General features: G+C 45.1%; 1 long non-coding RNA gene across 1 annotated transcript in view; it reads right to left on the bottom strand.

Annotated features, from left to right (window-relative positions):
* Positions 1–23,816, bottom strand: part of LOC148110419 (uncharacterized) — a 33,838-nt gene extending 10,022 nt beyond the window's left edge. Inside the window, exons 1-2 of the long non-coding RNA XR_015724044.1 lie at positions 23,521–23,816; positions 3,217–3,913 (exon numbers count right to left, since the gene is read on the bottom strand). This is a non-coding gene — a long non-coding RNA (uncharacterized LOC148110419). The remainder of the gene's footprint in view (positions 1–3,216; positions 3,914–23,520) is intronic.

Genomic DNA, 23,816 nt, shown 5'->3' with positions numbered 1-23,816 from the left:
AACATCTGCTTTTGTCCCATTCTTGATCTGTCCTGGCCCCTTGATGCATCTGTAGGGTGGATCCTTGAGCTCATCCCACTGACTGCTAGTCAAGTATCCACTCTAATTAACCAGTCCAGCTTATGCACTTAACCAGCCACCCACCTTGTCACTGAAACTGCCTCACTTTAACCATATTCAGGGCAGAGCAATCAGGACTCAGAGCCCAGAAATGAGAACAGAGATCTTGAGAAGGAAAACAGTAGCTATCTTTACGTGTTTGGGGGAAAAAACAGGAGAAACGTTTTTCTGTGTTGCTCTAAAAGGTACCGTTGAGACCAATCCATAGAAACGTTTGTAGGGGAAATGTCTTTCAATTTGCCCTAAGGAAGAACTGGTTCAACTCCGACCACTTGTGAAAAGCTGTGAGTGTGCCAGGGTCAGAGGTCATGCAGTGACGCTTGTGCAACCACCCGCCAGAGAGGATAGTCAAGGGAAGCCGGCCTTGGGAGTTGGGGGCGGTCAGTGGTTCCGAACCCAGGCTGATCATTAGAGGCACAAGGAGAGCTTTCCCACGTGCAGGTTTCAGGTCCACATGCAGTCCCGATGAGTCTGGACAAGTCAGGGGTCAGAATATGTCTGTTAGTAAAGCTTGCCAAGAGACTGATGGAGAGCCAGGCCTGGATACCTCTGGATTATGACCTCTCTGTTTCCTTGAGTTTAAGAATCTGTGATATGATATATGCTGAGTTGGGTGCCTGGGTGGCTCAGTCAGTAAATCATCTGCCTTCAGCTCAGGTCTTGATTCCAGGGTCCTGGGATCGAGCCCTGCGTCGGGCTCCCTGATCGGTGGGGGGTCTGCTTCTCTGCCCTTCCCCTGGCTCGTACTCTCTCTTTCTCTCTCTTGCTCACTCTCTCTCAAATAAATAAATATTAAAGAGTAAGGAGGAGCTCCTAGGCTTGGGAGGAGGGTGTAGCTTAGAGTATTAAATACTAGTCAATTACTGGTTACAAGTCATCTGAACTCAGTAAGCACCTCTCCATTATATTAAGACATTGGCTTATTCTCAGAGCAGCATTTCCCAACTTGGGCAAAGAAGGACACCTAAAGAACTCGAGAATGCAAATGTACACCAAACATTGTGTGCATGGCTGCATAAGTTGGCCTCCTGCAGATTTTTACTACTATTTTTGAACTTGACGTGGACCCTATTGTAATCAATAGAATACATAGGTAGTTACTTAAAAACATTACTGAACTCACAGCAGTTTTTCATCCCCAAGATCTCAATCGATGGGACCAAATACAAGTACATGGGGACATGCACCAACCCTTTTCTGCTTGCAGGAGTCAAAACTGAGCTCCATAGCTTAGCAGGGGCCTGTCTCTGTTCCTTTTCCTCCCATACACTCTGCAAATAGCTTTCTCTGGCTTCACCTGGAGCCGGCTCTTCAGGTGTTGGGAGACAGGAGACACAAAGAGGGGCTGGAGAAAAGAGCGTGGATATAGCCACCTTCTTTCTGTGGTGGGGAGGTCTGCTTCCCACCAAGTCAAAATCTTCATACGTTTTTCCAGCAAACAGCTCTCTGAGGCTACAAACATAAGTGAAATAAAGTGTAATTTACTTGATTTTTTAAAAAGACAGCTATTAGAAAACAAAGAATTATCAGGAAGAGGATTGCCTGAATCCTTCATCGCTTTCAAAAAGTAATCATTGATTTTCTACGATGTGCAAGCTTTGTAAGCTGCCCTCCAGGAGTTTACAAAAGAGTGGGAATGGAGAAGAAAGGTTATGCATGCGCAAAGTCGGACCCAGTAACTTATTAGCTTCTATTAAATTAGATTCTAGCTGTACAGTTTGGAAACCTTTTTCAAATGATGAAATTCGGTGCTGGCACATTGTTGAAAATGATGCACCCACCCCTACCCCCCCATGCTGGCAGCCTAAATTGATAGAGTCCTTTACCAAAGCAATTTAATGGTGCATTCAAGAGCCTTAAAATGTTCAGGCCCCTTGATCCAAACATTTATGGGAAATTTATTTTGAGTAAATAAGCCAAAGGAAGTTAAAGTTATATGCAGAAATAATTTCATGGTGCACCATTTCTAATATTGAAACTTTAGAAGCAATCAAAAGGCTTAACAATAGAGGAATATAAAGGTAAATCATAGTAAGGTTACTCAACAAAATACTATGTACCCTATAAAATGTTAATAATAAAGAATATAGAAACGTGACGAATGCAGAAGAGAAAGTACTGAGTGAAAAAAAGCAATATGTGAATGTATCAATGCCATAATTATAGAGGAATAAAAATATATTACCTATATTACCTACAGATAAGGGCTGTATGGAAACATGAAAAAAATCCAAAGGATTTTATTTATTGTTAGGAATTTTTGTGTGAATTTATCTGTTTTTATCCTAGAGTATGTTTACATCATGATAAAGCTTGGTACACAAAAGAAAGTCCGAACGTGAGCACAGGGAGGATTTCTGCCTCCACTTGCATATTATGGATTTGAGAGGCCGTTATCATGAATTCTCAATCTAAACATGTCCCTCTTCTCAGGGGGAGGGAGAAATTTGAACTCACAGTACAAGACACTGCAATGCTAGGGTTTTCACACAAATCAGGCATGGTGTCTCCATTCCGGTCTAGAAGGAGATACAAGCAGTGTCTGGCACTTGTTATAACTGGCAAACTGGCCTGTGTCATGTAAGCCTCACAAAACCCTCTAGATGGGTGGCTCAGTCGTTAAGCCTCTGCCTTCAGCTCAGGGCGTGATCCCAGGGTTCTGGGATTGAGCCCCACATCGGACTCCTCCGCTGGGAGCCTGCTTCTTCCTCTCCCACTCCCCCTGCTTGTGTTCCCTCTCTCACTGGCTGTCTCTCTCTGTCAATAAATAAGTAAAATCTTAAAAAAACAAACAAAAAACCCTCTAGAATGTGTTCTTTCCAAAGGAGAAAAGAGGGGCACTTGGGTGGCTCAGTTTGTTAAGCATCTGCCTTTGGCTCTGGTCACGATCCCAGGGTCCTGGGATCGAATCCCGCATCGGGCTTCTCGCTCAGCGGAAAGCCTGCTTCTCCCTCTCCCACTCCCCCTGCTTGTGTTCCTTTGCACCATCCCAAATGGAAACCTAATCGGCAGCAGCTCCCCATTCCCTCCTACTTCCTGGTAACCACCGATTTGCTTTCTGTCTCTATGAATGTGCTTTTCCTGGGCATCTCCTACCTATGCAATCATGGACTGCATGGCCCCAGCAGCTGGCTGCTTCCACTCTGCATAATGCCTTCGAGGTTCATCCATGTTGTAGCGTGTGTCAGTATCTCATTCCTTTTCCTGGCAGAATAGTATTCCATTGTATGGATATGCTGCCTTCTGCTTATCCATTCACCTGTTGATGCATGCTGTAGTTGTTTCCATCTCTTGGCTTCCATTCACTTTTCTCCGCAGCTCTGAAGTCCTTTAGGGCACAGAAGACCTAGAGAGGAAGAGCTTTCTAAGTGAAGGGTCTGGAGCAGGCTTGTAATTTTCAAAGTGTGATCTCCCAACCAGCAGCACTTAGGAACTTGCTAGAAATGCAAAATCTCCATCCCTGCCCTAGACTGACTGAATCAGAGTCTCTGGGGGAAGTGGTTATAAGACTCCATGTTTTAACACGTTCTGCAGGTGACTCAGACACAGGCTGAAGTTTGAGAACCACTGTGTTACTGACTCTGGCTGGGGTTCCAACTCGAGGCGCATTTGCTGCTTTCGCTCAGGTCAAGCTGCCCCACACTGCACACGAAGCACCTTCAGAGCAGTGGGGTCCAGCCCTGATGGTGCAGTCATAACACCCCGCCTGTCGGGATCCAAGTTGCTAGTGTCACCGAGTTCAGCTGGTGCATGAGACAAGGTTGACATGACTCCCTTGTGTTATCACAGCTCTCTGTAATAAACAAACACATGTTGTAAGGAAATAGACTTAATTAGAGAACTGCATCCTAGCAGTTTACATTGTTGAGTGTCTCATACACAGGGAACCGCAATCAACATGCTCACTTCAGAGAAGCTACCAGAAAACAATTGGCAGGGGCTCCACAGTCCTCGGCTTTCTGCTTCTCCTTCCCACCTGGGAGGGTCCCTGCTCTTCCCGCCAGTCGCACCCCTGCTCACCTGTCCATCCTGGGGGCCAGGGGTCATGGCACCTCTGCACCTTTGCTCAGGCTGTGACACGCCCCCCCAACTCCCCACTCATCTGATCTCATCTGTCCCTCCTTATTCAGCCCCACTTCCACCTTCTCTCCTGAAAGCCTAGGAGGGGCCATGCCAGCCAACAGCCATCTCTTCCCCCTGGTTTCCAGTGCCCCCATCCCTTATTTAGTCATATCGTATGGCCATCATCAGTTTGGGATCATTGTTTTAAAAAATAGACACCAGGATGCCTGGGTGGCTCCGTTGGTTAAGCATATGCCTTTGGTTCAGGTCATGATCCTGGGGTCCTGGGATCAAGTCCCTCATCGGGCTCCCTGCTCAGCGGGGAGCCTGCTTCTCCCTCTCCCTGCCACTCCCCCTGCTTGTGCGTGCTCTCTCTCTCTCTCACAAATAAATAAATATGATCTTTAAAAAAAAATAAAAAATAAAAAAATATATAAATAAATCAACACCCTTTTTAGAGCAGTTTTCAGTTCATAGCAAACCTGAGCAGACAGTACAGAGATTTCTCCTCCACCCCTTGCCCCCCTCACACACACAGCCGCCCCCATTATCAGTGTCCCCCGCCAGAGTGAGACCTTTGTTGAGGATCCACGGCGACACATCAGTATTACCCAGAGCTCATCCTTTACATTAGAGTTTGTTCTTGTACGTTTTATGGGTTCAGGCACGTGTATAATGCCATGTATCCACCATTACGGCGTCATCAAGAACAGTTTCACTGGCCTAAAACTCCCCTGTGCTCCACCTGTTCGTTTCTCCCTCCCCACAAGCCCTGGCAAGCACATATCCTGTCACTGTGTCTGTAGTCTTGCCTTCTCCAGAATGTCACAGAATTGGAATCATGCAGTATGTAGCCTTTTCAGGTTGCCTTCTTTCACTTAGGAACATGCACTTAGGAACTTCTCATGGTTCACAAGCTCATTTCTGATCATTTGTATTATATTCTTATTTTGTCTTTACTTTGTAAGAATTTAATTCCCAACGATTCTGTAAGCTCTGATGTGTATGATATAGCAGGGGGGAAATGTTATTTAAAACCATGACTCTGGGGGTGCCTGGATGGCTCAGTCAGTTAAACATCTGCCTTTGGCTCAGGTCATGATCCCGGGGTCCTGGGATCGAGTCCCTCATTGGGCTTCCTGCTCAGGGGGGAGTCTGCTTCTCCCTCTCATTCTCCCTCTGTGCTCTCTCTCCCTCTCTCTCTCTCTCAAATAAATAAATAAATAAATAAAATCTTAAAAAAAAAAAAGAAACATGCTATATGGGCCTTGATGAGACTTTTGGGGTGAGAAAATCAAGCTCTGGGCTTGGCCTGGGAAGTAAAGGGGAAAATGAAGAATGAGCTAAACTCCGTTCTGTAAGGAAGTAACTGGAATTTAGGGTTGGAGGAACTAGTCAGCTGGGCCGACAACAGCTCCTGAGGAAGAGCAAGCCCGTGAAGATGATGCTAAGCCAGGGCCTTAAGGGAACATGGTCAGTAATCCTGATAAGGGACAGGACAGTCGGCTCTCTACTATTGCCTCTATCTGCTGTGCCCCAGTTCCTCTGCTTAGACCAAGCACAAAACCTAAGGCACAAAGGACAAGGGACTTGGGGCTTTGTACAGCAGAGGGTGACAGGGGCAAGGAAAACGCAGTCACCCCTGGGACTGAGAAGCCCCAGTGCGCTGAGCAGGAGACCACTAGCCCTCAGAGAGTGTCTGGAAATCCTGAGGAGGGCCTGGATTGCCCAGAAGGCGAGACAGGACTCTGCTAATTGCACTGGATCACAAAAAGAGGATGAGCCCAGGAGGCTGGACCATTTAGAATCCTGCTTGTTTTACAATTACGATCACACAATGTCTACTGTGCAGAAACAGCACAAATGCTATGTTTGGCCTTTCTGGATCATTTTGCTGTGATGGTGGTTGAGATGGGGCGGGGGGGTTTAGGAGTGCTTCCCACCAGATAGTGTAGGAGGCCAATATCTTAGGCAAAAATCACAATAAAAGGAATGTGCATTGAGTATCCTATGGGTGCCGTATATTCATTTTTTTGAAATAGCCAAAACAGGAACTTCACTGCCTTGACACTTTTTCAGACTAAAATTATTACAGCCATGATATACAGAGAATTTTGGGTCCTTCGTCATCCATATGTCTGCGCATTCAAGTGGACTGAAGATCCCTTTCTTTCTTTCTTTTTTTTTTTTTAGATTAATTTATTTTAGAGAGAGAGGGAGAGAGCCTGTGCATGGGGGGAGGGGCAGAGGGAGAGAAACAGACTCTCTGCTGAGTGTAGAGCCCCACGTGGGGCTCAGTCCCATGACCCTGAGACCATGACCTGAGCCAAAACCAAAAGTCAGATGGTCAACCAACTGAGCCACCCAGGCACCCCTGAAGATCCCCTGCTAAGGTGGATCTTGGACCTGTTCCCCTGTTTACTCTCCCCTTTTCTGAGCAAGGTCATGAGCACCTTCAGTTCAAGCCCTTCTGAATCTGTTGGTTCTATCCCATCTTGGCCAACAGAGAAACCACACTGCACCACACTCACCCAACCCACAGAATGTCTGCTCCGTAGGAACTTCTCAAGATTTAGACATTCCCTTGAATTCACTGCTGCCCAAGATCTGTCAAAGCCTCAGCTGACAAGGACCATTACAAGGATGTTGAGTCCAAGAAGTTTTCCAAAGCGAGAGGGGCAGTGGCATGGACCCAGGAGCCTGCCTGCCTAGGTGTGAAGCCTGGCTATGAGCTCTGTGACCCTGGGGAGCTCTCTTAACATTTTTTTCTGGGCCTCGGTTTACTCATCTGCAAAATTGGGCTATCGTAGTACCAATTTCACATGGTTGCAGAGAGACGTAAGTGAGGTGATCCACACAGAGGGCTCAGCGCCCTCACTGGCCCCTCATAGTGCCCAGTAAGCATTAGCAATTACTGCCTCTGGTGAAGCCACTACAGCCGAGGACTCTATTATGTTGGCTCTCAGTGGAATGCTTTCTATTGGATTGTGCTGTGCCTTGTTGCCATTAGCCTCTGTTAAGGGACAACCAGTGGCACTTGGTACTGCATTTACTCTAAAGAAGTTGTTTCTCTCCCTCTGCCCCTCCCCCCATGCACTGTTTATAACGTTGCCGTGTCCTCCTTAGAAGGGCTCTAGAGATCTTTCTTTCCACCTTAGTCTGGGAAGTCGCCTCTCCTGAGCGCTCTTTTCATCTTATGAGCGCCATGAATGATTTAACAATCAGGTGTCTGGCCTCACCCGGGCCCTGAGAAAGCAAGTACAACTTTGCAGTAGGTATCTTCACATGGGCCTCATGGCTGGCTTCGGTTTATGAGCCTACCCCTTGTTTTCCTTATGTGGCATCATTCTCTGCCTGGGAATGATAATTCATCATCATCATCATCATCATGATCCACTGAGCCACTGAGCACCTTCTGTAGGCCAGGCCAGTGCTAGGAGCTTTATGTGAACTGTCATTGATGTTCGCCCAAATCCACCAGGGATACGTGATCGCCAATCTCCAAGTAAAGAAACCCCAGGGAAGGGAGAGGGTGGGATCCATCCAGGTCTCTGGTGAGGGAATGGGAGTGCTGGGATTCCAGCCACCCCATCACACACCCCTAACTGATGTTCTTTCCTAGAAGGTGAGGCATTTTTGTGTACTGTCACAAGTCCTTGGAGGAACAAGTCATGGGATAAATAAGCGAATCACATTTTAAAAGATGCCTTCCCTTCCTAGTTCCCTTATTTAACCGGTGGGACTAGGATCCCAGGACACCCTGACTAACAGCCCTGGTGAAAATGAAGAGATCAGGAAGCAGCAAAAGCAAGGAGAATGCGGCTCCTGGTGCCTGGGACATGATTTGTTGATCACAGGGCCTCAGAAGCAGTACCAGGACTGATGGGGTCTGCATTCTCAGCCTTGCCACTACTTGCTCCGGCCTAGTGATATCTTCCGCTTACTTCCCACGTGAAGTGTGGGGTCGGGAGATGTTCCCTGGAGACGGCAGCATGACATCGCAGATAAGACCCAGGCTCTGCAGTCTCTGGCCTTCTTCTCACTGTGCCTCAGTCTCCTTATCTATAAAATGGGTATGCTGAGAATCCTCCCTTCATGGGAAGGAAGTGCAGTACTGGTTAAGAACGCAGAGCCCAACCATCTTCGAATCCAGGCTCTGACATGAGCTGAATGACCTGAACAAGTTTTTGGGTTTTTTTTAAAAGATTTTATTTCTCTATTCAACAGAGATAGAGACAGCCAGCGAGAGAGGGAACACAAGCAGGGGGAGTGGGAGAGGAAGAAGCAGGCTCATAGCGGAGGAGCCTGATGTGGGGCTCAATCCCATAACGCCGGGATCACGCCCTGAGCCGAAGGCAGACGCTTAACCGCTGTGCCACCCAGGCGCCCCCTGAACAAGTTTTTTAACCTTTTTGAGCCTAAGTCTTCATCTGTAGAATAAGGATGCTGGTAGCTACTCCTTTCGAGGAGAAATAACATAAATTAATATACGATTGAATGATTTCAACTAGCTTGGCACATGGGAAGCACCGTATTAACCGTCAGCTCTTCCCACTGCTATTATTCTACGTGCAAATGCTTGGAGTGGCCGGCAATGGCCACTGGCTATCATCATCCCCCCCCCCCCCCCCGCCTGCCAATTATGAAGACTGAGCAGCAAGCCGCACTCTGGGAAACTTCAGTCTCCCCCAGGGTGGGCGAGGGCAAGAATTTGTGAGCAGCTCTTTGTGTGGGAAACTTGAGCGTGAGTCCTCCCAAGCCCCCTCCAAGCCGAAGCAAGGAGGGAAGGCTGGAAGGAGGGAAGAGGGTGAGGACGAACTATCTTAGATGCACCTGCTTTCTCAAGGCAGAGAGAGCCTCAACATTTGAATTTCCAAACTAAATAAACCCACAAGCTCAACTCTTCAGCCGTCTGTTGGCAAATGAGCTCTGTGGCCTGAAGACTGAGAATGTGTTTCTTATGTAAATCCATGTGAACAAATAGGACACGTTCTTCTTCCTTTTCCAAATAATCCAGCCTGGGAACAAGCAGTCAACATCTGGTTAAGCAGGGGTGAGGCGGCCGCCCAGGTGGGGTCCATACCAGGCTTCCCACCACCTGCTCCTCACAGCTCCCGTTCTCCTCTCTGCACTCCCGAATCATTTTCTCTTATTGTCATACCTCCAGGCACTGAAAGGTACCTTGGCAAATTAGAGATGAGGTCAGAAATAGACACAGGGCTGTTACTGAGAAGAATTTCAAAGGAGAGGAAAGCATCTTCGGAAACAGAAGCTGGAGCAGAGCAAAAAGAGAACTTTAAGGCTCCAGGTGAAGAAACACAAGCATGATAGAGAAAAACATAGGAGAATAGGATCCAAGAATCAGGATGTATTATTATGTTCATTACTGAACCTTTTTAAAATGCTCACTGTGCACCAAACCTACATGCATCCTCTCATTCGCTCTTTGAAGATGGGTGTTATGATCCTCATCACTTTATAGATGGGGAAACTGAGGTTTAGAGAGGCTTGGAGATTTGCCTGCTCATCACTGTGCCCAGTATGAGTCAGGAAAGACTGGAGAAGATTCACAAAAGATCCATAAAGATAAAGAGGTTATCTGAAATTCACAGCTTTTATCAAGAGGCTAGAAATCCTAGAATTGTTCAGTGTAGTGAAAAGAGGGCTGGGGAGCCGGTGTCGAGGGGAGGAAAACTTTGTAGTGATATTCATTGCCCCCTTTCCTTTTTCCTAATGGGTCCTTGAGTGTCGCACGGGTTGTGGCTGGGGGAGCTCGCCACACCCTCAGTTCCAGGAGAGGGCGCTAATGTGCTCAAGCCAGTCAGCACTGAGCATCTCCCACACATGCTCCCCCGCAGTGAGTCGTGCAGGGGGGTGAGTGTAAGACCCACTTTGAGCCAGTGAGATATGAGGCGTGTTTCCTGGGGTCTTCTGAGAAAAAAAAATCTCTTCCATTGTATGGAAGCTACCCCTTCCCCCCCCCCCGCCCCCAAATAATAACTGTATCCACTGGGGCTGAATAAGGAAGCATGTGGCCCTGAGTGGTAACAACTAATGGGAGCTTTCAAATATCCATTCTCCCTTTCTTCTTGGATATAAGAATGATTCAATTTCTGACTAGGCACACTTGAGTACAGCAAAAGATTCTGTTTCCCAGTCTTGCAACAGCCCTATGTGACTGCGATCCAGCCAATGAAATGCAAGCAAAAGGGTTGTGTGGTAATTCCAACGAGTCTCCTTACGAGTGAGGGGGCAAGACTTTCTCAAGGTCCTTCCTCTTGCCCAGAATTCAGAGATAATGGTGAGAGTTCCAACAGTCATTTTGGACCTTGAGGAGACCTTGAGAAAGGGAGCCATGCCCTGAGACGTGGAACTTCAAGTTAGACATCTGGGCCCATGGCATGAGGGAGCCACCATTCCAGCCCTGGACTGCCTGCGTCTGGATTTCTCTTACATGGGGGAGAAATATACATTTCTCTTGTTATAACCACTGTAATAGTGGATTTCCCATCACATAGAGTAAACTCAATTCTGATAGATGGACGCAGACTTCTGCTGACAAACATCTTGTAGCCACAAAGGAAGGCACACTTGGAATAAAGCTGATACCATGGTAGCAGAGCAGAAACAAAAGAAACCAGATCTTTCAACAGATCATGGAGCTGCTGGATCAAGCTTTTCCTGAATCTGGAATTTATCATGGGACTTTGCAGTTACATGAACAAATTGCTTTATTTTTAAAGCTTATTTAAAGTGAGGGGTTTGCTACTTGTAACCAAAAGCATCTTAGTAGCTATATACTTACCAATACTCTTAAGGAGGTAATACATTAGTACACAGTATTTCATTTCCAAAGGAAACAGTAGAAGCAGAAGTGTATTTAAAATGCATCTGGGCTTTCCTTACAGTGGACTCATTAAACACATGGAATAAGGCGTGGATGACTTTTTTTAAATCACCTAACCTTTACTGAGCCTTTGCTATGAGCCAGGTATTTGACGTAAATTATTCTTCATCCCTGCAATGGTATTGAATGGAAGAAATAATTATTCTGGTTTTGCAAGTGGTGAAATCAAGGCCCAGAGATTTAAATAAGTTGCCCAACGTCATGTAACTCATAAGGACACAGCTGAGACTGGGAGCCAGGCCTGCAGAGATCCCCCACCCACGAGCTTTGCACCACACTGAGCCCCGACCGCAGATCCCACATGTCCTAATTAATGTTCGGAAGCTCCTGTTTTTAATCTTTGCCTTTGGGAACCTCGCAGCTTGGGCAATTTTGAAGAAGACTTATATCAAACCACGAAGAGGGGCCTGCAGTTGGGTGACCCAGCATATCTTCCTGGTCAGAGATACTACTGTGCCCTCTCTTTCTTGCCTTGCCTTGCCCTCTCTCACTCTCTGGCTTTCTCTGGGGAATGGCAGGCACATGTGGACACTTGGACGCTCTTCCTCTTCGGGCCTGGACCAATTGTGAAGAGCATCTGTCCTGGATATTGGATCCGGCTCGTTGTCTGCCTTAACAAATTACTCTGTCTCCCTAATGTTTGTGCCACTCCTCTGCTGAATGTTTGAGTCTCCTCTTCGTTTAAGATGTACAGTTGAACGTGATGCTCCAGAATGGCATTGGCACCGGCGGACCAGTGCTGAGACAGCGTATCCAGACTGAGCCGACCCCACATCCAGTCCACCCTGGGTTTTCGGGTCCTGTTTCGTTCTGTTGGTTTGTGTGCCTACGAATGACTACACTGAGGAGTTCTGTGTAATATTTACTGAAGTTAGAGCACGTCCTGCTCATTTTCTGACATTATGTAATTCTGTATAAGCAAAGGCTGTCTCCAAACGTGAAGTCATGTGAGGGCTACTACCTGTGACTCTATGCTATGCAGAAAGGATCCCCTTTGGTTAAATATTTTCAAATAATTCAAAAGTTTTAAAAAGGTCAGATAAATAGAATTAAATTTCTTTCCCTTGGCCCAGTTGCCATGTTTCTTCCTTGGATAAGTCACTGTGCAACCATCAGTGAGGTAATATCGTCAAAGGAGCCTATACAAGAATATATAAATATCAGTCGCTGACATTTCTCAGAATGCTGATAACATTTTGTCTGCCCAGACAAGTCAGAGGCTCCAGCTTTTCTATACATAAGCCACCACAGTATAATTTACCATGGAACTCTTGGTGCCTAAAATAATATCCAAGCAAGTTTCCCAAATATACTGATTCTCCAGGGTGTTTCCCACTCCCACAATCCACTTAAGAGCTTCACTAGTAACCGATAAAAGAAGCAATGGGGATCCTTTGGTATCCAGGAAATAGGTACTTCCCAAGAAGCAACTTAAAAGCATGAAATTCTGTCTTAAATATATTTTATATGCTCATACAACACCTAGCAGAGCACTGTTAAAATAGTGTATGTTCAAGAGCATGAGAAGACAAGCCACAGACTGGGAGAAAATACTTGCGAAAGACATATCCGATAAAAGACTGTTAGCCAAAATATACAAAGAACTCCTAAAATTCAACAATAAGAAATCAAACAACCCGGTTTTTTAAATGGGCAAAAGATAGGAATAGACCTCTCACTGAAGTTATACAGATGGCAAATAAGCACAGGAAAAGATTCTCAACATCTTCTGTCATGAGGGAATTGCAAATTAAAACAATGAGACTCTACTATATACCTGTTAGAATCACCAAAATCCAGAACATAATATCACCAAATCCTGGCGAGGATGCACAGCAACGGCGACTCTCATTCATTGCTGATGTGAAAGCAAAACGGTACAGCCACGCTGGGAGACAGGATGGCACTTTCTTACAAAATGAAATACGCTATCTCCATATATCCAGCTTTCAGGATCCTTGGTGCTTCCCCAAATGAATTAAAAACTCGTTTCTACAGAAACCTGCACATGGATGCTTCTAGCCCCTTTATTCACAATTGCCAAAACTTGGAAACAACCAAAATGTCCTTTAGTAGATGACTGGATAAATAATAAACTGTGGTACATCCCGACAATGGAGGATTATTCAGCGCTAAAAAGAAATGAGTTGTTAAGATACACAAGGACATGGAGAAAGCTGAAAGGCATATTACTCAGTGAAAGAAGTCCATCGGAAAAGGCTACGTACCATAGGATCCCAACTCTATGACATTGTGGAAAAGGCAAAACCACAGAGACAGTAAAAAGATTTGTGATCACCAGGGGTTGGGAAGAGGGAGGGATAAATAGGCAGAGCACAGAGGATTTTTAGGCGAATGAAATTATTCTGTATGACACTACAATGGTGGATACATTTCGTTATATCAGCATCCAAACCCAGAGAATGCACAACACCAAGAGTGAGCCATAATGTAAACTACGGACTTTGGATGACAATAAGGTGTCAGCGTAGGTGCATGGATTCTAACAAATGCACACTCTGGTCCAGGATGTTGGCAGTGGGACAGGCTGTGCATGCGTGGGTCAGGGGGTAGCTGGGAACGCTGTACTTTCTACTACTGAATTTTCTGTGAACCTCAAACTGCTTTAGAAAATAAAGCTGGCTTTGCCAGGTAATGGCAAAGGCTCAACCTCAGCCAACTCCCAAGTCGAGATGCCACTGTATGCCTCCATTATCCTGGAGGGGGGTCGTGCAGTCTGAAAAGCAGAAAGTAATGCCTTTCCACTGGACACAGTCATGGAAATAGACCAAAGAAGTTTCTGTAACCCTGGAAACAAAGCCAGACATATCATTTCAGTTCTAAAGGGCAGATTCTAAGCAACCCTAATGCTATCCAACGCCACTGCTCATGCCACACACGTCGTCCTCACACAACACACACGGACCGTAGGAGGGGCACCAGGAGAGTCCCTATGAAAAGATCAGCACCTCTGGTCTGAAATTAAAGAAATAAGTGTGGGAGAGCGTTGAATGCAAATTCTTTCTCTTCTAAAGCTAAGAAAGCTACTTCGTTGTCGGTCAGAGAGCCTCTTTACAACTACTGTCAGCTGAAAGACGAAAAGAAAACAACCCCATAGGGAAAATCATTTTCCCGTGCCTCAACAGTTCTGAGGAAGTTCATGGGAACATCCACATGAAAGTGTGCTCAAACAGCTTACACATCAGCGTATGCACTGAACTTCGGAGGCTCCTATTTTAAATGAAAATAAGCATATAGCACGGTTCCCTATGGGAAGCTCTACCAAGACCCAAACTTAGATTATGGCTTCTTTGAAAGGACCTTGAAAGGCATTTAGTCCAACCTGCCATCCAACGCAGGAATCTCTTCTGAAACATACTTGCTGCCTCTGCTTAGAGAGAGAGAATTTGCTGTGCCCTCAAACTCCCCTTTTCACTGTTTTGCATCTGGGTACCAAAACCTGCCCCCTATGTAACTTCTAAACATCGGGCTATGCCTTCCTTCTAGAACCAGAAAATAAGAATGGTCCTTCTTCCTGGCGCCAGCCCTTAGCAGCCATGTGACCTTCAGCAAGTTACTGAGTTGCTGAAATGTTAGCACCATGCCCGGCATATGATTAGCACCCCATAATTATTAGCTGTTAATATAACTAGCTATTAGACACAATAGCCCCTCCCTTAACCATGAAATGGTGATTCCATTATTAGGCGTGCAAGGAGCAGAGACAGTCTCAGATTCCTTTAAATCAGTGCCTGTCAACCTGCCGGTGGAATACTAGATTTGGGGGCCACATGCTTGAAGGGTTTAAACGGCATCCACGGTTATCCTGGGATTCACCTGAATCGGCACTATTTGGGTGTGGCTCTTCTTCCCGGATGGATTCTCAGCAGGCCAAGTTCTCACATGTCCTCATTTCTTTAGCACCAGCTTGCCGTCAGGTCCACCTTTGACCCCTGACCTCTGACCAGCACCAGGCTGGACTCTGGCTGTATACCACATCACATGGTGCTCAGTTCAGCAGTCTTACTTTCTGGAATTGCACAGCAACAGACACACACACACACACACACACACAAATTTTACATCTTGCCAAAATTTGGCAGCGCACTTTGGTAGAGTTTGAGGCACTGCAGTAAACCACCCCACATCAAGTGAGAAGTGGTGTCTTAAGCAACAAGATTTATTTGGAGGCCACCCTGGGAAATAGAGGAGTCGAGAATCTCCACCTCAAAGCCAGGCCTCATGGCGACTTGCGCTCAATCCAGGAGCTGGAAGGTTGCTTAGGATACAACGCGGCTCTAACAACTGGGTTCTAACAGTAAATAAAATTGCCATCTGTTGAGCTCTTAATATGGGCTAGGCACTGTGCCAAGCATTTTACAAGTGTTAGCTATCTTTTTTTTAAAAACCTGTTTAAATTGTGAAATAAAATACTCTTAGATTAAAGTGTTCAAAACAAATGTACAGTATAATGAACAATCACAAAGCAAACACTAGAATAATGACCTCCTCAGTCAAGAAATAGAATACCTTCAAGTACCGCAGGACCCACCTGCCCTAAGCATCCCCGTCTATCCCAGAATGCTCCCCTCCCCGGAAGCAACCAGCTTTCCAACTTTTGTGATCATCGCTTCCTTCCCTTTCTTGATTGTTTGCTGAACAATATATGCTACACAATATAAACTCCATTATATAGAGTTTCATGCTACCAATTTTTAAATTTTAAAGTAAAATCATATGGTGTGTATTATTTCTTTTGTTCAATACTGTGTGTGTAAGATTCATTCATGTTGTTCCCCATAGCATAGTCCGTTCATTTTTTGGTGCTGTATAATACTCCATCATATGACTATATCGCAATCTATCCACTCTACAGCTGATGGATCTTTGTGTTGTTCCTAGCATGAGGTGATGAACAAAGTTATAGACGAGCTTGTGTATACATTGCAGTGTATATGAGAAGTTCTTCTTAGAGGTGTATCTCCAAGAATAGAATTACTGGGTTGTGCAATGTGCCCACCTTCAGGCTGATAGATAATGCTAAAGTGTTTTCCAAAATGCTTATACTCATCTACACTCCCACCAGCAGCATTGAGATTTCTGGTTCTCTGCATGCTTTTCATCAACACTTGGTATTAACAGATTTTTCAAAATTTGCCAATCTGACATGCATATGTAGTATTTAATTATAGTTTTTATGCCTAGTTTTAATACATTGACTCCTACTTCATACATTCATCTCAATCTTGCTACTTTTGCTCAGCACTGTGTTTATAGGATTCATCTTTTTTTGTTGCATATGGAACCTCACTGGATTTCCCTCATTAATGAGGTTGAGGGTATTTCCATATATTTTCGAGACACGCTCTGTCCTCTTTTGGTAAGCTCTTGTTCAAGTCTTTTGCTTGTTTGTCCATGGAGTTGGCTATCTTTTTCTTATTGATTTTCCCCAGTTCAATTCTAGATCCTGGTTCTCTAGTGGTCTTACGTGTTGCAAATACCTTCTTTCACTCTCTCGTGTGCTTCTTTAATCCTCACAAGCTGAAGAAAAAGATATTATGGCATCTGTTTCATGGTTGAGGAGACAGAACTGAGCCTTTGAGAAGTCACTGCCTTGTCTGGGGTCCCCCTGCGAATCACCCTCACAGCTGGGCAAGCAAACCTGGCTCTGCTCTCTGGCCACACGTGGGGGGTTGTGGGGTGGTGGTGGTGGTCTGTCAGTCCTCTCCCATGCTCTGCAGTCCTTCTGCTACTTCTGCCCCTGCGCCTCTCTTCATTCCTTCTTCCTTCCTGATGGCTTCCACTTTCTGCCCTCTCCTCGTGTGACCTTTCCCATGTCCCTAGTTCCAGATGTCGTCACTCCCCGAAGGAGGTTGTCAGCTCCATCTGGCACTGTCCCCATCATGGGTGGGCTTCACACCAATCACATCATGGCCAGGCCTCCAGTGCTCTCCCAGTCCTCCTGTGGCCAGAGTGGCGGAATCACAGGGTCAGCCTGCTTCGGGTGGAGCCGTGGGCATATGGGAACTCAGCAGAGAGACTGCTCTGCAAAGCTGCTGTCTCCTCCCGACCTTTGCTTTTCCAGCTAACCCTCGCCTGCTCCTTTCACATCATCCCAATCAGTCTGCCCAACACTCCTGGGTGTCTTCCAGGATGCCACACTCCCCACCCAAGCCCACCCAAGCCACCCAAGCCTCAGTTCTCATCAATTCCTATCAAACCCTATCCGATCTCTCTCCTAAGTCTACCCACTCTCTCTAGGGTAGACACACTGTGGCCTCCACCCTAGTCCAGGTTCTGCCCCAGGGCAGACTACCACCATCGGCTACCTTGAAACCCTTGCCTCTCTTCCCCTTGCTCCCTGCTCTTTGCTCCCCTGGGAACCCTTCCAGTCCTATTGACAGGCCAGACACGCTCTCACCACAGGGCCTTTGCACTTGCGATGTGAGCTGACCAGCTGTGCTGTGGTCACCTGTCACCACACCCCACCTGGTTTATTTCAGGCCTCAGCAGTGTGGCCTCTCTGACGTACACAGGTGACCTGCACATCCCTGCAAACCTGTTATCTCAGTTGTAGGCTGAACATGGTTTGTGCAAACAAGATAGGATTGTCTTCTGCTTATCAGACAGGCAAAGATTATGATTATTGATAAAATCCTGTGTTGAGGCTGCAAGAAAACATGCACTCTGATTTGCACTCTCATTGAGGTGCCACCTAAATGGTAGGAAGTATGGCAACAACTGTCATTTAAATGTTGCAGACCTTTTGCCCCAGCATTTCCACCTCCACAAATTTATCCTTTAGAAAGAAATACTCCCACCAGTTCATTGGGAAGGTTATGCAGAACAAGTTTATAACATTGTTTATAATTGTGAAATGTGGAAACAGTACGCATATCAATGAGACACTAGTTAAACTGTGGTACGTTCATAAAATGGAGTATGACTCGGCCAGCCATTTAAAAGAACAGGGTAGATCTCTTTGTATTCATGGGAAAGGATGTCTAAGATATATCAAGCTAAAAAAAATTAAAAAGACTATGGTTCCATTTTTATGTTTTTAAAATATAAGGCACCTGTATTTTTAAAAGTTGGGGAAAATGCACAAACCTATTGACAGTGGCTATCTCTGGGGAAGCAAGATGAGTTAACAGGGGATTTTTCTTTTCTATGTTATATGTTTCTGCGATGTTTGATTTTTGCTCTTTTATTACCACAATTTATAATCTGAAAAAATATTTAATGCAGAAAGAAAAATCACAGCTACATAATTAAATCTAGACTCTTCTCCCTAGAGTGTAAGCTCTCTGAGGTCAGCAAGTCCTTTATCCTATGCAGTGTTGTTCCGCCACAGCCTAGCCAGGGCCAGGTACATAGAAGGTGACCACTAAACGTTTGTTCATTGAATGAATAAATGAATGAATGTAACTGTTTCTGTGGCCCCATAAAACGTGGTGCCCACTCAATACTCCAGAAACAGACCGGTGGCTGCCTCCTCTCTTAAGCTGTACTCCATTCTGTAAAAAGCCGTAAAAGTGTTTCACCATCAGTTGTTTGCTGATATGGAGCTTTAGGGCCTTCACACGAATACTGATTTAGGCACATAATTTTATATTTTGTCACTGTCAGATTTTATCTTTAACATTTTGTTCACACCTGCCAACGTATTTTACAACCCAATTCCTGACATCTAACTAAATATAAGTCCTACTAGCTTTATATTACCCACACTTGATTTTACAATTTATATGACTTACATGTTTACTTCCAATTTAGTTATAAATAAAGAAAACGGCACAGGACAGGGCCTCCAACAGAACCCTGCAGCCCTCTGTGAGAGATGGCTCTCCACGTTGACATGGAAGGATCTGGTCTTTCTGTGCACAGTTAAGCTCAAGCACAATTAAGCTTGTTCCTACCTCAGGGCCTTTGCACTTACAACTCTTGCCAATTGGAAAGCTTTGTCCAGATGGTAACTCCTTCTTGATATTCAGGGCTTAGCTCTAAGAGCTCTCATCAGAAAGGCTCTCCTACTGCCCAATCTAAAATAATTCCCTCCTCAACTCCACATTACCTTGTTTTGTTTTCTTTAAAGCACTTAGTAATACCTAAAGTTAACCTGGTTCATATTTCTCATTTACCTCTCTATAACCTGCTCGCTCCCTCCACCTGGTGTCAGAGGGGACATCGTCAGCCCTATTCTCTATCTCCTATGCCTGGAACACTGTACTTACTCAATAAATATTTGCCAGGGGAATGAATAAACAGACCTTGTCAGATACCTGTGACTCCAGCTGCCTGACAACTGTCCTGTAGACCCTTGTCCCCATTTTATCTGCGAGGATGTTTTATTAGTTTCCTGGGGCTGCTGTAATAAATTACCACAAGTCTGGGGGCTTCAAACAACCACAGTTTATTCTCTCCTAATTCCGGAGGCCAGAAGTCCAAAATCGAGATGTCAAAAGGGCAGCGCTCCTTCCGGGGGCTCTAGGAGGCAATCTGCTGCTTGCCTCTTCCAGCTTCCGGTGGCTGCTCGTGTTCCCTGGCATGGGGCTGCATCACCCTGATCTTCAAGGCCAGCACCTTCAAATCTTTATCTGTTCCATCTTTACATCACCTTCTCCCTTTTTGGGTCCTTGTAACATCTCCCTCTGCCTCCCTCTTAAAAGGATCCAGGTGATGGCATTTAGGGCCCAGCTGGATAATCCGGGATAATCTCTCCTGCTCAAGACACTTCACTCAATCACATCTGCAAGACTTGACCACATACTACCATAGGTAGTACATTCATAGGTTTCAGGGTTTAGCACCCAGTATCTTTGGGGACCACCATTCAGCCCCCTGCAGGTGTCATTAGTGACTCTGAGAAATGCCTTTGCAAAATGGGGCCGCATCACACGTCCAGGATTTCTCTTTCCCGCTCCTCTGGTGGCACTTGCCACAGAGGAGAGCTCAGTAAATGTTTCCTGAATGAATAAACGTATAGATGTTGTTCGGCTCACCCACTCCCCACCCCAGCCCTCAAAAGGAGGGGAAAAAATGGGCTTATAGTTCCTTTAGTAGAGCTGGTTTCCCCAATTCACAGATTCTCAAGAAGCCAGAATGGGTTTGGAAACTGGAGTCTTTTCATAAGTGAGCTCCATCTGACATGCTGCCAATACCCATCGGGAAGGATATATGATTACTGAATGGGTAACAAGACTAAAATTATTTACGAATGAGCCTTGCCCACTAAAGAGGGTTTGGGCTGTGCTCACATTTGGTTTCTCTCCCTCTCCAGCACTCTGAGGAGGGTTGTGTTGCAGCCAAATTAGTTCTTTGGCTTTCGTGATATTGGATAAGAGAACAGGGAGAGACCAAAGGGCACTGACGAGGCAGAAGGGAAATGAGTGTGTCTTTCCCAAATTGAGGGGACCCCCGATGGACTTCATCTAAAAGGGCAGCCTCTGGGGCAGGGGCTGCTTAGATCCATAAGAGGGTCATTCCATAGTAAAAACTATTTTCAAGTCCCTGGTCTGGCTCCCAGTGTGGTACCATACACCTGACTCCCTGCTGATAGGAGCTGGCTAGTCTACAGTTATTGCATGTATTAGGGTTGTTTGTTTGTTTTTTTAAGATTTTATTTATTTGACAGAGCACAAACAGGGAGAGCAGCAGGCAGAGGGAGAGGGAGAAGCAGACTCTCTGCTGAGCAGGGAGCCCAACGTGGGGCTCGATCCTAGGATCCTGGGATCATGACCTGAGCCGAAGGCAGACACTCAACCAATTGAACCACCCAGGTGCCCTGCATGTATTATGTTTTAATACTTCCTTGGCAAAACCAGAGAGCAAAGACCTCCTGATGTAGGGCCTTGGTCCCTATCCCCACACTCCCACCATGATAGGGTTCTCTGGAGAAGGTGTCAGTTGGTGGGGTTTGGTAGCCTGAGATTGCATCTGGGCTGGGATGCACCCTGGCTAAGCAGCAGGGAAAAAGCTCTGACAGCTGAGAACAGAGACAGGTCGTCCCATGGCACCATCGTGGTGATGGGGATCATCGATCTTCCGATCTTACGCTCAACCTCAGTGGTGCTCAAGACCTCCCCTGCATCACCCTGCAGGAAGGACTTTGGCTGAAAGGGGTGTGGGGTTGAGGACAATCAAGGGGACTTCCCTGAGGTCTGTAAGGGAAGAGGATTCTCTTCTCTCCCTGCTCCCTGGAATAAACACCGAGAGGGCCAAACAGGCAAGCGAGAGGGCCGGGGAGAGAGCAGGAGGCACAGGTCTAACTTGAAGCATGAAGAAGGGATTGAGGCTCACATGTGGCTCAGCCCAGCATGCCAGCAGAGCAGCCCAGAGACCAGCTCGCCCACAACAGTCCCAGTAGCTAGGACAAGATGTGTGTTTGCCGGCGATGCCCTCCTCATCAGAGTAGTAACGCTGCCATGAAGGGGCATCATTCCATGGAAAGCTGCTTGCTTCGAGGGAGCTGTGGCAGGCCATGGCGTTTCTTTGTCTGCGTAGTAATTAGAACTTAGGGTTGATGCCACAGTTTTCCTGAGAACACATCAGTGCAATTATAAAGCATATCAATGAGGCAGTGATGATTCACTCCGCAAAGAATCTAAACAAACTAGTCCTTTCTAATTCCCATTACGGCTTTTCCTGAAGGGAGGCATACATATTTTGTGGTTGAGAAAAAGAATGCCTATCACCAGTTCTTACTTGCAGTAACTTATCTGTGAGTTTATGAAGGGATTGAACCCCTTCTGGGAGACAGCCTGAACTGGAGAAATGGAAACAACACTGCACCTCATCTGATATAATGCCCACACTGGTAAATTTGAAACAAGGAGCTCAAGGGGTTTGAGAGCACCAGATCCGATTATGAAAATTTCACGGGTTAATTCCTGAAAACTTGGTCCTTTAAAAAAGTATATAACTCCACAAAGGAAAAGACTGATAGGTGTAACAGCATAAAAATCTTCTGAATCCATTCATACACATGTGCATACACAAATCCACCAGAAATAAAATTAAAAGACAAATAGTATAGGAAAAAAATCTTGCAGCTTAAACACAAAGGTTTACTTTATTTAATATATAAAGAGCTTTCATAATTCAATAAGAGAAAGTTCAACACTCTGATAGAAAAATAAGTGATTTATTAAAAAAGAAATAATCATCAATAATCAGAGATACAACCAAAATAAGTAAGAGCTGAAATTCTTCCCAGCTGGGCTGAAAAATGAAAAAAGAATCAAAGATACACCCCAGATGAGGCAGGGAGTGGGAATTTTCACACACACTGTTTGACAAATTCAAAATTTTAAATGCATATCCCCTCTGACTTGTCAATTTCATATATAAGAAACCTCCCAAATAACCATGAATGTGAGAAAAGATTTGGCTAGAAAACATTTATTATAACATTGTTAATAAAATATATAAATGAAACAACTAAATGCCCCAAATTGAGGATTTAAATATATTATAGTTTAAGAACTAGGATACAATGTAGTCTTTAAAAGTGGTTATTTAAAGGGGGCACCTGGCTGGTGCAATCAGTTAAGTGTCCGACTCTTGGTTTCGGCTCAGATCTTGATCTCAAGGTTGTGTAATTGAGCCCCGAGTTGGGCTCTGTGCTTAGGATGGAGTCTGCTTGAGATTCTCTCTCCCTCTATCTCTGCCCCTCCCCCTACTCATGCTCACGTGCTCTCTCTCTCTAAAATAAATAAATTTTTAAAAAGTTATTTTAAAAGGGTGATTTCATCTATATATGTTGACTACATTATTATATAGTTCTATATATATAATTTTATGTAGTATCCATATCTATGTATGTATATATGGAATGCTACTCTGAGTAAAATCATTTAGTTTGGAGATTGGGATCTAAAAATACATAAATATATGACAGATATAGTTATATAGATAGATCAAAATATTAACACTTATTTCTATGTTTGTGGTAACTCATTTATGCTGCTTGTTTTTCTTCCAAATGCTTTGTAAAAATTACTTTATATGCAAGGAGAAAAATACAACCATTTCAAAAAGACAGAACGCACATGTGGGCAAATATCATTAAGGTGGAAGCATCCCTTTTGGTCACTGAGGATTCGCAGACTAAGCAAAAGTAGTCCGTAATGAATCACTTAGAATTAGGGTAGCCATATAATTTATCACCAAAACCAGGACACTTTTGAGACTGAAAGGACAAGCTATTAATAATTTTGTATAATCCGGGACTCCCCAGGCAAACTCAGCCATGTCGTCATCCTACTTAGGATGAAAAATCTGTTTAACTTGCCTTTGAAAACAACCCAGGGTTAGAGTATTAGAGTAAATCACAAACACAGAGTTCCCTTTTATCAAAAGTACAGTCAGGTGTCATTTCTAAACATGCCGGCCAGATGGCTAAAGAATCTTAAAAAGTTCAAGTTTCTCACCTGATGAGCTCCTATCCGCAGAGCCCTCATTTTAGAGATTCGTTCTTGACAAAGAGTATTTCTCGAAGAAATCTGCCACTTGCCGAAGAACACACAGTATTATACTCAAGTTATCTCATACTGTAGATTTTAATCTTGGAAACGTTGTGTAACACTTTCAAACCCTTCTGATTCCAAATCCCCTTGTGACTTGCCTATTTTCCACTAAGGGCTTTGTTGTAGGGAATTATTGTCTATGTGACCTGAGGCTCTCACTTAAGAAGGCCACTGTCTCCCATGCATACTCTGCCCACAGG

Source organism: Ursus americanus, chromosome 3 (assembly GCF_024610735.1).
Source record: "Ursus americanus isolate L20-20 chromosome 3, mUrsAme1.1.p, whole genome shotgun sequence".
In the NCBI taxonomy this organism is placed as follows: domain Eukaryota; kingdom Metazoa; phylum Chordata; class Mammalia; order Carnivora; family Ursidae; genus Ursus; species Ursus americanus.
This window is presented reverse-complemented; position numbering and strand designations above follow the sequence as displayed.